The sequence below is a fragment of the Anoplopoma fimbria genome, chromosome 19 (genome assembly GCF_027596085.1).
Source record: "Anoplopoma fimbria isolate UVic2021 breed Golden Eagle Sablefish chromosome 19, Afim_UVic_2022, whole genome shotgun sequence".
NCBI lineage: Eukaryota > Metazoa > Chordata > Actinopteri > Perciformes > Anoplopomatidae > Anoplopoma > Anoplopoma fimbria.
The window spans coordinates 26,428,258-26,442,733 of record NC_072467.1 but is presented as its reverse complement, the minus strand read 5'-3'; positions in this window follow the sequence as shown (position 1 = coordinate 26,442,733).

Genomic DNA, 14,476 nt, shown 5'->3' with positions numbered 1-14,476 from the left:
ATCAGCAGATTAATCCATAATGAAAATAATCATTGGTTAATCATTTAAATGAGCTCCTTATTATATAATATACAATAGAAGAGCAGGCACAGAAGACTTTTTTCTACTTTTAATAGCATAAGTACAGTTTCCTGATTATACTTACATTGAGTAACATTTTCAGTGCAGGACTTTTACATTCAACAGAGTATTTTCACCTTTGTGGTATTAGTACTTTTACTTAAATAAAGGATCTCAATTCCCTTTTCAGTAGAAAGATGTTCTGTGTTCACACCAAAGCAAAAACAACCTGAAAACATTCATTTTATAAACATTTTGTCCTCCATGTTCAGTGTTTAAGTTGAATGCCGGGAGATGAGTCAGTTGTCCGTTGATGGAGCCGTTTGATGATGACAGCAGTTCTGAATGAACTCACAGAGCCGTCCGTCAGCGGCCGGAGGTGTCGTGTGAGACGAGTCTGTGGAGAGCGAGATCAACACAAACGCTGTCAGGACTCATCTGGTCTCTGCAACAGCAAATTAAATCTGTCTATTTGACACGGTCTGAAATGAACACCTGACACATGGCTGTGACCCGGTGGTGGGAAGTAGAGTATATGTATAAGCACATTCACTGAAGGACTTAAGTCCAACGGTAACAAAGTTAAAACCGTGTCTCACACAAAAATACACATTCCAACACAACTTTACTATACTCTCAATTTAACTTTAGGGGGAACTGGGTAACAAAATAAAAAAATAACAATACAAAACTTCTTAGTTAGGTTTTGTAAAAACAAACATCACGGTTTAGCTCGAAACTACATCGAAATTGGAACAGAATGAAAAATCAACAAAAGTAATTGATTATGTTCATGCGACAAAAGTACTTGGTTTTGTTCAGACAACAAAAGTAACTGGTTATGTTCAGGCAACAAAATGATTTATGTAGTTATGTACAAGTAACAAAAGCACTTGGTTTAGGTAATAAAAGTACTTCGTTTTGTTCAGGTAACAGACTTACTTGGTTAAGTTCAGGCAACAAAAGTATTTGTTCATTTTCAGGAAACACAAGTGTTTCTTTAAGTTGAGGAAATGAAAGTACTTGGTTATGTTCAGGCAACAAAAGTACTTGATTTAGAGAACAAAAGTACTTGGTTATGTTCAGGCAACAAAAGTATTTGGTTATGTACAAGTAACGAAAGCACTTGGTTTAGGCAACCACCCAGACTTTCTCCCTATGTGGACATTTGTGGACTCATTTGAAATACATTTGTGATACGTGAAAAGCACCCATAATCCAATATGTAAAATAAGTTTCCATGGAAACGTTAGTCACAATGCATTATTTTCTGTATTGGAGCATCATTTTTGGGAGACAGAGCTGGAGTTAACACCCTTACTGTTTGCTTGTTTATTTGCATGAACATAGAGAAGTGTGTTGTCATCTTCTGGTGAAGAATAAAGTGTGAACCCCCAATAAAAACCCTCGGAGGAGGGTGTTTGAGTTTGTTTCATGGAAATCAGCTCTATGTGTGTTACACTTCAAAACCCCTCCAGACTGTGTAACAGTGATTTTCAGCAGGCGTGAAGGAAGCAGAGGATACACTTCAGTCAGCATGAAACAAATGCAAATTTACCAAAAAGAAATCTGCACACAATCAACGAGGGGGAAAGCAGCTGGCTCTGAAAGCGACGAGTGATTCTCCTGAAGATTCTTCTCCTCTAATTCAGTGCTGAGGATCAATTTCTCTGCTTCTTTAGTGTTTATTGGTGATGTTTCAAGCTTTGGAGAGCAGGCAGCAGGGGACGGACCAGGCTGACTGGTGCAGTTAGATGATTAATCAAATAAAAAGGCTGCCAAACCGAAAGTCCAAGATGGGCAAACAAAACTCCATACATGAGGAAAGACAAACAGACGAAGAGCAAAGGAACTGGGCTGGTATGAGTAGTGAGTGACTGATGGGGAGGTTGGAACAGGTGAGCAGGAGGTCTGGAGACTGCAGGGCTAACGAGGAACAGGTGAAACCAACCAGGGCAATTATTACTGGCAGGAAAACTCACAAATGTCAAAAGTGAGGGACAGAATAAAAACAGGGAACTGGAACAAGAATTATTGACATGAAACCAGAATGCATCCTACCGTTCTGAAAAGTGAATCCCGTGCTGAAGTGTCTTAAAGCTGCATTCTCTCTCCTGTCCACCAGGGGGCGACTCCTCTGGTTGTATAGAAGTCTATGAGAAAATGACTCTACTTCTCTCTTGATTTATTCCCTCAGTAAACATTGTAAACATGAGTTTATGGTCTCAATCTCTAGTTTCAAGTCTTCTTCAATACAGCATGATGTTCATTTAGTAAATTATGCTCCATTTAGAGTCAAACAGACCATAATGCAGGGTATGCTCTGAGCTATGTGATTGACAGGTCGCTACTAGAGCCCAACCACTGTGTAACTCCTCTGCAGTCCAACCATGGTCGCTGAAAAACTGAGATGGTGTTGTGGAGAAAGTAACATTAAATGGAAATACTTAAGTGAAGTACAATTACCTGAAAACCTTTAAAGTTCTTAACTAAAAATACTTTGTAAGCCAAATAGAGTCGGCTAAAGTGTTGGTCAAAGTTTCGTGCTTTGCTTGCTGTAAAAATGAAAATACTAGTTGAGTCGACTCTTTAAGTTCATATCCTGTAATTAATGAGCAGTATATCGTATAACTGCATTTGTGTGTGTGTGTGTGTGTGTGTGTGTGTGTGTGTGTGTGTGTGTGTGTGTGTGTGTGTGTGTGTGTGTGTGTGTGTGTGTGTGTGTGTGTGTGTGTGTGTGTGTGTGTGAAATACGAGTGTCCGACAGCAGCAGCCTGCACACAGCAGCAGTAAAAACTTAAGTATCAGTGATTAAACACGACACATTTTTATCACCGTATGAGTTGGTGAATCACTGCAGAACACTGATCATCTGCAACACCCAGAGGAAATGTTATATGAACTATACTATATATATATATATATATATATCTGCTGCATAAAAAATAAAAAAAATCACATCTACAAGCTGCAAGTCAGCCTCATGCTGACGGACGTTCGTTTTCAGAGACAGTTTTAACCTGTTTTGGTCTTTCAGTTTGTCCACACTAAACCGACAGCCAGTGGTGGTTCTGGTCCATTTAAACCACAGGGGCCAAACTGGGACCAGCCGCTCTTTTCAAGGGGCCAGTAAAATTATAGCAAGAATATCTATCTGTAACTAAATGGTGGCAACATTTATCAATGAATTCACCTCATTTGCATCTTAATTGAAATATTCTGTCCCTTCAAGGTGAGAATCAAAGTGTAGTGACCTGCGGTTATTTTATACATTTTAAGTTTTGAGTTTTACACTTTTTAAATACTGAAATCCATTTTTTTTTTTATTAAGGTGAAAGTCTTACTGTTTTTCATTTTCAGGGATTTTTGTCACTTATAGTGAACCAGATTTAACTAAAAGCATGCAGATGATCCATTGAACAGCTTTAACGAAGCAGGCTTGCTGTAAAGTCTTTAATATGTAGGTGAAGGTCATATAATCAGCTCTTCAATCACCTGCTGGTTCAATTAAACAGTTTATAACTCATAAAACACAATTGTTGACAAAAGCATAAAAACTCTATTTAAAGAAATGCATGTCAAGCTAGCTGGCTTGCTAAGCTAGCTATTGACCACCTGAGCTCACTTGGACTCACATGTCTCCTCCTCATGAGTTGACGTTGTACATTCAGACATCGCAACTTTAAATCCACATGATAACCCAAGAAACAGCTCTGACTCTGACAATCAAAATGCAATATTATTAATATATATCTTAATATATCTGAAAAAAAACTAAAGATTGCACATTTTACCTGCATTTTCAGAGTGAACGTAGTCTCAGATTGTTCTTTCCATTCTGTGTGTCCATTGAAGATGTAATAACTAACAAAGTTAAAATAAGCCTTTAAAAAAAACAGAAAGTTTTATTCTCCTGACCTTTTCGCTTTCCTGCACAGCTTCACACTTGCAGATAAACTCAACCGCGCGTTAAGCGATTCGTCTCGAGTTCCGCCTGCGGTAAAAATGAGTGATGGGTTTTTTAACAAACCGTCTTAAAAACAAGCAGAGACAATTCCGAGAGCCATGTCTCCTGAAGATATTGCAGCTGTAAAACAACTCCAACAGCGTCTGAGAGCGAGGGCTGGTTCTTCAGCCGGCGGAGAGAGAGAGAGAGAGAGAGATGGCTGAAATAAGTTTAATGTCCCCATAAAGAAGAGGAAGAACGAAGTGAATGAAACTGGCCTCAAGTCAGCAGTGAGCACATTTCAACCAAATACAATCTGAAATTCTGAGAGTCATTGCTATGCAGAGCACAGAGTATCTCAAGGCGACGCATGAATAAGAGAATATCTGAGAGACATGGACGAAAACTCCTTTTCTCTCTTCATCTTCTCTGCAGAAGTCCATCAGGAGAATGTGCAGACATTTGAAACAATCCCTTTTTTGCTCTTCCACAAAATGAAAAAATAAATGGCACACTGGTTCGGATGCATTCGTTTTTGTATTATAATTACTGTAAATTAACATTAACATTTGCACTCATAAGTTAAATTTACATTTACATTACAGTCATTTAGCAGACGCTTTTATCCAAAGCGACTTACAGGAAGTGTATTCAACATATCTCCATTGAAATAAACATAATTACATTACATGACAGTTATGATCCATCTTCTAATAATCATATTTATATCCAGCTAATTTGCAGCAGAACAAAAATGATTTAGACGAATGTTACGTTGCCTGGATTATGCTTTGAATGTATGATTCATCCTGCACAGCTGTGAAAGAGATCATTTGGCATGTTGACACATTTCCAAAAAGACTCTCTTGCACACTTCTTGCTAGTGTGCCGCTGGCTAAGCTACAGTTGCCTACCACTGTTTTACAGATACGTGTGTTCCTTCAGAGGTCGATGGATCTGTCTCAGCAGAGTCTCTCTCTCCCAGGTTGAAGGTGAACGCGCCTTAATCAATAATTCCAACATGTTGTTTCATGTCTTAAGTTCAATCAATATAAGTGAACCTGAGCTACTCTCTCTCACAAGTATAGAGTCTGGAGCCGCTCCATAGACAATGAATGGGACACTGAACACTGAAAGTGTAGTTTTATACTTGAGTTTCAGCGGTGTAGTTTCGGATTCGGGAGAGAGTTGTCCAGGTCCAAACCATTTCATTATATCATTTTATTTTATTATTATGTTTCTATTTTGTATCTGCATTAAAGAGTTTACTGCTTGTTTCCTCTTTTTTCTTACAGTATGAAAAGCATGTTTGGGATCTTTTTGAAAAGCGCTATATAAATGTGATGTGTCATTGTGGTCATGTTGATATTTATAAACTGTCACATTAACATTAACGCACTTTTCCCTTTTACCTCCGAGCTGAGAGGAAGCCCCTCCCCCTTCCTCCTGACCCCACCCCCTGCGGCATCCCTCCTTATCGCCTAATGGCCACATTATTCAGCCGGAGTCTCTAAAGGCTCTTCTGGATTTATGGTCCGGCTTTAAGTCAGAGGTAGAGCAGCACATTAGGTAGATCAGAGCGGCCTGTGTGGAATTATTACGCTCACTTTACTGCACAGGAGGAGGATTAATTAAAGGAAACACAGCGGTGATACATCACCAGGCCGTCACTTCATTTTCCACACACACACACACACACACACACACACACACACACACACACACACACACACACACACACACACACACACACACCATGTGTTTTAAACACAGTATCAGTAGTACATTAAATACCACTAAGAGACGTCTTGTCTGCAGAACAAAACACTTTCAGATTGCAGGCTCCATATTTCCATACAGTCATGATGCCTCTGTGAAACATATTAGACAAGATTAATGCTTTTATGCACACAGAGTTGGAAATGAGCTACTTAATAAAATGATACACTCAATAAATAAATAAAAATAGTGTTAGACTACCTCAATAGTAAAAAAACAAACATGCTAATGCCAGAGAGATTGATTAATGTGTTGATTGTTTTCCAATTAAGTGATTAATCATCAAAATGACCCATTGCATTTTGCAAAAAAGAAAATTTGAATATTTTAAGTGCTTATTTTGTTAAACAACGAGTACAAAACCCACTTTTATTTACTGTATATAAACAGAAGATCGTCAAATACTCACTTTTAAGAAGCTGAAGCCAACTATTAATTGTCCTTCAAAGTGGACTTAAACAATGGCTAAAAGTTCAAAATAGTTGCTGGTTAAAAAAGTGATTTACTTAATAACTACACAGCTGAAATGTATTTGTGCTCTCAGGTGAAACAGGTGGTGCTGGAAGTTTGGTGATCTACTAATGAGGCTAGTTGGCGAGCTAACATGCTAACATGCTACCACCAGCCACGGAAACCAAAGCAAAGTTCAGGTTTGTTCAGTTTTGTTCAAAACAAAAAAAATAACACAAGTAAAAGCCAGTTAAAGCTAGCTATCTTTCTATTTATTCGGCTCTTTATTCCCTTGAGGATCAGAGTTGTCCTGATGGTTTGACATTTTCGGAAAAAGAAATGTATTCAAGCATCACACTCACAGTTGCCACAAACTCAAATGATACTGCAGAAGAAACATTTATATCAGATTATTTAAATTGATTTGATAATAGGATTTATAGTTGAACAGGTAAGGCCGTCTGAGCACAATGAGAGACCTTTTTCTGGCGCCATTATTACCAGATTCCTCCTCTCACTGGTAAAAATGTTACAACTTCTTGATCCCTATCATGACATCAGATGTAAATATTCTGTTGATAACCCTCAATTCCTGGTAGCTCACATTAATATGAAGCAGGCAGTTGGCTCAAGACTGTTCGGCACCTTTTAAATGTTTTCTTTTATAGAAATGAACTTTATTTTTATTTCATCTTTGAAAGAACTAGTAAAATTTAATAAAACACAGCAAATAAAAGTACAGAGATGAGATTTTTTGGTTTATTTATTGCTGCATTTGCTTTCATATGTTCACAGTGGGAGCTGACCAGTAACAGCTGCACCTGCTGCTGGAGGCAGTTTAAGGGGCAGCGCCTCGCTCCGAAGAGTAAACGCCTCGACAGAGAAGAGAACAAGAACCGCTAAACTTTGCCTTCTGTTTGAAACGAGGACGAGTTAATCCATGCTGACATTTATCCTGATATCTCTATGCAGCAGATTTCCGGGTGAAAGTTTGGAGGAAACTTTTTTTCATATTTGGATAATCCACTTCCCTACGAGCAGAGCACGTTTCAGCTCACGAACCTCCCCGAATCGGATCCACGCAGAGCCGAAAGCTCCAGGCGTTTACTGTCATGAAATAGCATTAAACAGCTAACGGACGTTATTGGGTTTTGTTCAACAGTCTGGACTCAACTATTCTTCTCTGTACTGGAAGAGAATAAAAACGGTTTTGAGCAGAGATTCACATGAATAAATATAATGATATCCTGAAACTAAATCACAGCTGTTCTACACGCTGCTAAATGAAGACGGATACTGACAGCTTCCACAAAGCATATTGTTTCCACAAAAACAAACAAAATAAATATACAAAACAACTGCTCACTTCCCTGTTTTGATAAGAAAATGTGTTGGGTTCTTACAACATATTTTTCACGATATAATTACATATTTTTATGTACATGTTTTATCATAACAACATGAAACATTTTTTTTTCAGAGCGTTCAAGATACTACAAAATAATTAGCATCAAAATTACTTAAGTTCCAAAAGGGAAAGTACACATTATATAGAAGTGCCCATTTAAAATGAATGTATATAAAATGATTGGATTATACTTTACACTTGATGTAGCAGCAGGTAAAGGTGGAGCCTATTTTCATTACTTTATATACTTCCGGGTAGTTTATCTATAATAGTAATTTAATTAATTTAAGTAACTAAAAGTATAAAGTATCATAAAATGGAAATACTCAAGTAAAGTACAAGTACCTCATAATTGTACTTACATACAGTGCTTGAGTAAATACTTACTTACATTCCATCACTGTATCTTTTACACATAATTAATGTTCCTTTCACATAAGAAAATGCTCCATTGTAAGGAAATACAGACTTAAATCATCAACACAAGAAAATGTTCTGTGGACATGTTGTTATAAGAAATGACATAACATGAATAATAAAATATATGTTCTCTTTCATGTTCTGATGGCAGCAGTACTCTGCTTTAACTTTGAATTACCTCAAATAATGAATGCTGGATCCAGGTGATACTCAGAGCCCCTATGGTACTGCAAATAAGTGTGAATGTGAATGTCGGAGAGTAAGTCACTCTCTCGGCTCCCTGATTGCTGCCACGCTGACTCACCTGATCCAAGCTGCACACCTTCAACCCTTCTGCTCATCAGCGCTGCAGCATATCAACCCCGGCTCTTTGCCGGATCGTTGTTGCATAGTTTTTTTTTGTTCCTTGTTGAGCTCTTTTTTTGCGATCAGAGTTAGATTGTTGAGCTGTTTGATTTACTTGAACTTGTCATTGTTTCCTTGTGTCTCCAAGATCAGTACACTCTGACTCCACTGCCAATCTCACCAGCTATCGCCAAGCTGTTACTTTCATCAACCTGCCCTGATCAGCTCAGCTCAGCCATGTGCCTTTACCCCACCACCATCATGCCTTAGCTGCTCCTTCTCAATCCTCAATGCCCTTTATCCCAACAATAAACCCTTCATTTACACTACACTCTTGAGTCTGTGCATATGTGTGTAACCAATCATAAATTGCAACAGAAACATGTTGAAATAATACAATGAATGGGTTTTATATACAGAATAAAGTCGGGCCACGTATCGAGCCTTGTGGGACACCGCGAACACACTTTCAACCCCGAAGTATAGCAACATCCATACCAATAGAAATAGTCATGTAATATTATTAATTAACTTTTTTCACACAGTTGACAGAAAAACTATTTTAAATGTGCTCTAAAGGCAAGTAATGAATACACTTTGGAATGACTCAGCATTACAGTTTTGATTCAGCGTCTCCATTAGGTTTTTAATTTCCAGCAGTTCTGCTGTATCCAGTTATTCTATTTTTTTTAAACACGGGGTATATCCATTTAGAAACAAGAAATAAAGCTCATTTGTAACCGTCCCATGAATTCATTTGTGTAATGAGCCGCTGGTACGGTTTCTCTGCTGAAGAAATATGAAGCAGCAGCTGATTAAATTAAAGTGGTGAGTCTCTGCTGAGCAGGTTGTAATCAGCTCCATGCTGTTCAGTGTGCGGACCGATTCTGACCAGAGCACCGAGGGTCTTTCAACACCTTCTTATTTCTCATCATCATCTCATAAACTTTTTTTTTATGAGATTCAACAGAGACGACATTTACAGTAAGACAACCACCTTTACTGAAGTTAAGGTGCTAATACCACTCTGTGAAAATACTAAAAGTAAAAGTCATGCATTTAAAACCTTACTGAAGTAAAAGTATGTAAGTTTTATAAGCAAAATGTACTTACAGTATGAAAAGTTACGGTACTCATTGATCGGTAAAATGTTCAGTCAGGGTTATATGATTATATCTGATGTTTCGGGATTAATATAACTGCTGTATTATTGTGTAGGTTTCATTTTAATCTACATCAATGCATCATATTCTATAAGATCATCATGTTCTATAAGATCATCATGTTCTATAAGATCATCATGTTCTATAAGATCATCATGTTTATAAGATCATCTTTGTCTGTCCTGTGAGAACCTCGTATCTCTAAAAAGAACAAACAGCCTGTTTTCAGCTTTGTGACGATGCATTTTCCAGCTGATCCAAGAGGCTTTTTAAAGAGTTTATTTATCTGAAGAAGTAGGAGGATTTTCTCAACACAGAAAGGAAACACTTCATCCTTCAGTTCATCACAAACATTCAACATCAACACATCTGGAGATACGTGGTTTTACCTGGACAGGAAGGGGATGAAAAACTGTCATCTGAGAAGAAACTAAAGCTGTCAGACAAATGTAGTAAAAAGTACAATATTTACCTCTGAGATGTAGGGGAGTAAAAGTATTAAGATGCATAGAATACTCAAGTAAAGCCTTTTAGACATTTTCCCCCTCTGATTTCCAGCTGGGTTTTCTTTTGTTTAAATCCTCCATGCAGACGGTGGGATGTCATTTCAGAGTGTATGTTATTGTCAGCTAAATTCCCCCCCGATATCATCGTCTGTGACACACAGGGCGCCGTCTTTCTGTCCTCCTTGTATGTAAACTCCTCAGATAAATGGCGGCGGAGGAAGTCTCGGTGTGTCGGTGGAAATAAGGCCTGCGGGAGACTCTGAGAAGCAGGTGATAAGAAAAGCAGGATGAATCAAAGTCTTATCGGAGAAGAGCTCTTACAGCTCTTTTGTTTACTGATGGTGCTCAGATGAACGAGCTGCCGGGGAGCGCCATCAAACATCCTGCAGAGGTTCCTCCTCTGGGGTTAAAACGCCACTACAGGAAGGAAATAAAAAGCTGGAAAAGTGTGTGTTGAGGAAGGAACATGCTAGCTCTAAAGGCCTTTACTCATGGGGGGCATGATGAATAAACCATTACGAAAATATAACTTTTTCACCTTAAAACTATTCACACGGGCAGCAATGTGAACTTTTCCATTAAAGGATGGAATAGATTATGCAGGATCCTCTTCACCCAGAGAATGCTCTGAGGGAATTTGAGTTCCCTCTGGTAAACAGTGAGGCAGTGTATATGTCGAGGGCTTTTATTGTGAAAGGTAAGAACGGAAGGATTGGATTTGGTCTGTGGAGCTTTTGTCAAAGTTGAAAGAAGTAATAAAGTTTGACCTCTTGGTTTCACATTACAGACCCTCCGTGTTGTTTTATACTATTGTGTATGTTTTTCAATATGTCCATTTCGGCAAAACATAATTGGTTGATGACTTAATTTGCAAAAGCTCAGAAAAGTCGGTTCCGGGAAAAAAAGACGTAACGTTTTTGCTGCATAACATTTGGAGTAATAATGACCAGGACCACATTACTAATAATATATTGACATGCAAATTAATCGTGAAAGACAAAAAAAAACAGGCTTTCAATGTGATTATACAGTGGAAGTTGAAATCAATAAGAAATAAAATGAAATAAAATAAAAATCTGGACAGAAATGTTTCTCTTTTTTTGGGTTGGACCCTGATATCTATTTGGGGTAGAATATATATATATATATATGAAAAACATATGTAATACAGCCATGAATTTGGGAAATAATTTGATAAATGTTTAAATGTTTCACACTATCTTATGCTACTTCATCCTGCTTTATGTACCTCCAAAGTCTTTTTTTTTATTCAACAACAATATATTTCCCCGTGGCCATTAGAATTCATTCAACGACATCTTTGTCCGTCAAGTTGGTAAAATCCAGTGAAGAATAATATTTTCCTGAGTAAAAACAAAGTTATGTCCAACCACAAAACGTTTACACTGTAAAAGAAGGAAGGAGGAGAGAAGGAGAGGAGGTGAGGTGAAATGCAAAGAGAGGTAGAAAAAGGAACCAAATAATAAGGAGGAGTAAGAAGAAGAATAAATTGCGTAGATGTGTTTGATAATGCTGATTTCCCATCCGTTATTTTCTGACGGAATCAGATTACAGACGAAATATTGAAAGAGTGAAAAATGTTTTGTTTCAAAAATAGAGTGAAGTGACTGTAATGAGCAGATAATAGGATCAGTGCACATCTGCTGCACAAGACTTAAATAGCTCCAGTCTTTAATAACTCCACCACCATGAAACACCATTACATAAAACTGAGGCTGTAAAAATCAGAAGGTCTACTCTGCATAAAAGAGACATAACATGATATTCTTTTGATGATCTCTATACAAAAACATTTAAGGAAGAAAGGTACCAAAATTATGAGTCTAATAAAAGTATATACTCTTTAATATTGACATAAATCATCTCATTAATCGTCCATTAGGGCGAGACATTACAGACAAAGACATTGAGATTTGTGTCTACTTTGCTTCCATAACATGTCTTCTTTCAGACTAGTGGAAAGAAGCAACTAAAATACACTTTTTCTTTTTACTAATTTGTCTATTTGCATCTGTAGATTTCTCCCAGATTAACCAAAAGTTACCATTAGATAATGACTAATTTGCACATTCAAACATAACATTTCCTAAAACTTGTAATACGAAAAATAATCGTTTTAATGTCAATATTCAACTGGGGAAGTTTCATGGTGATATCTATATGTTATTTATTTTTCCCTATTCACCTGTAGCGTCTTCAAAATGTATGTCATTCTGGCCGTTTTCTCTAATTTAGTTTTTTCTCAGACTCTGATCCAGAAATCTCCACTTCAGTAGCTCTTACATACACCAAACTTTACAGTTTCATTCCTATCTCTATTCTGAAGGTTTCTACAGAGGGGTTTGTTCATATATCATTCATAGCCTGATTTATACAACATTTTATCACTAAAAACATGAAGAAAATGTCATGGCTGTTGACAGTATTTTCTGATTTATTGGGTGATACAAAGAAATAAAATAGAAAATAAATAAAAGTGATAACAATGTGACTTATAATATTAAGGCTAAATACAACATTATGTAAGCGAGTAAAGTTTTTTTGTTGTAGCACCTTTAATAGGACAAGATCACAAAGTGCTAAAACAACACCATAAAAAGTGTCATAAACATCAACTTCTTCATGTCTGTTGGTAACTGTTGGTCCTAAAACCAGTTTATCGCCACATTATCGCCAACAGCTGGACAGGTGTGGCGCAGTAGACTGTGGCGAATTGTGTGATAAACTTTATACCGATAAGCGTGCATCGTTAAGTGAACTGTCTGTTGGAGTTTCTCAGTCTTGGGACACACAAGCCGATGCTATAACTGAGGGAGCATGAACTTTTTGTTGTGGTTGTGTTTGTACACCCTGATAAAGATCTGGAATAAAAAAAAAATCAAAATCCCACCAACATTTATTACAACTAAAAGAAATATAGCTTTTCTCAACAGTATAAAAAGTGATAAAGTCTACTTAACTGATGCAAATATGGCATTATGACAATTCTCATGGTTTTTATTTCATGCAGAAGGTGTATGTTTGTATTCATCTATTTTATAAATGTATAATATGTCAGACATTGTATTTGTTCTTCTGCCTCGAAGTGTACCAAAAAATCCTTTAATGCAGTTTTAAGGATAAAGTCTGTGTGTGTGTGTGTGTGTGTGTGTGTGTGTGTGTGTGTGTGTGTGTGTGTGTGTGTGTGTGTGTGTGTGTGTGTGTGTGTGTGTGTGTGTGTGTGTGTGTGTGTGTGTGTGTGTGTGTGTGTGTGGGTGTGTCATCCATGTCAATATTCTTTGAAATTTGGGATTTTAGCGTCGTTGCTTCCATGATGAAAAGCTCAGCAACCAAAATCTTTTGAGGACTGAGGGAGAAAAAAAAATCATGGCTAAAACTTACTCACACAGGAAATAAAGATACAAACAAACGCAGGAGGAGATAAACTAAATCTCCAAATACTGATTATCCGCTCAGTACATGAGCCTTTTTTTAACATTTTCATTTCTTTAAGTTATTTAATATGTTAGACAAGAGTCAGAATCTGCTTTAAGTTGAAACAATTTACAGGAAGATAGAAGTAAACATAAAGCTAAAATCAAGGATGACAAAGCCTAAAATGAAAAATGCAAAGGAATGAAATGATACCTGCATGAAAAGACGACAGTATCTGCAGTTTCTTCTGTTTTCATGTGAACAAATCTGATGCATAACTGACAGATGTTGCTGTCTGAGTGCATCTGCAGAGACACTAATGTTGACCAGCAGGCGCTCCATAAATCCATCACTGATACTGACTGATTGGTCGGCCATGTCGCCTCCCGGAGCTCTTAACAGCAGCTTCCAGCAGTCAGATAACAAGCGTCATCGTCTCAGCAGCAGCAGCAGAAATAGCATAGTCATTATCCTGCTGTGTGTTATCAGGAGGCCGGATATCAGCTCCTCATCTCCCCCGCCGCTGTCCCGCCGCCGCCGCCGCCGCGCCGCCGCCGCCACTGCAGCAGCAGGTCAAGGGAAATGGATTCTTCAAGCCCACCGCCAAAATATTCCTCACCCTCCTCCTTATTCCACCTCCTGGCCAACAGTTTGGTGAAAAATTGAACGTTGGCAGGACTGGAGCTCTCTGACTGCAAAAAAAACTGACTTTTAATTAAAGATGGGCGGCTGTGGCGTAGTAGATAGCAAGGTAGTTCTCCAATCAGAAGGTCGGTGGTTCGATACCCGGCTTCGGCAGTCGATGTGTCCTTGGGCAAGACACTTAACCCCAAGTTGCTCCCGAAGGCTTGCCATCGGTGTGGACTGGATGATGAATGTTAGTTAGAGTCCTGATGTGTGAATGGGTGAATGATATGTAATATAAGCTTTGAGCTACTGATTGTAAGTCGCTTTGGATAAAAGC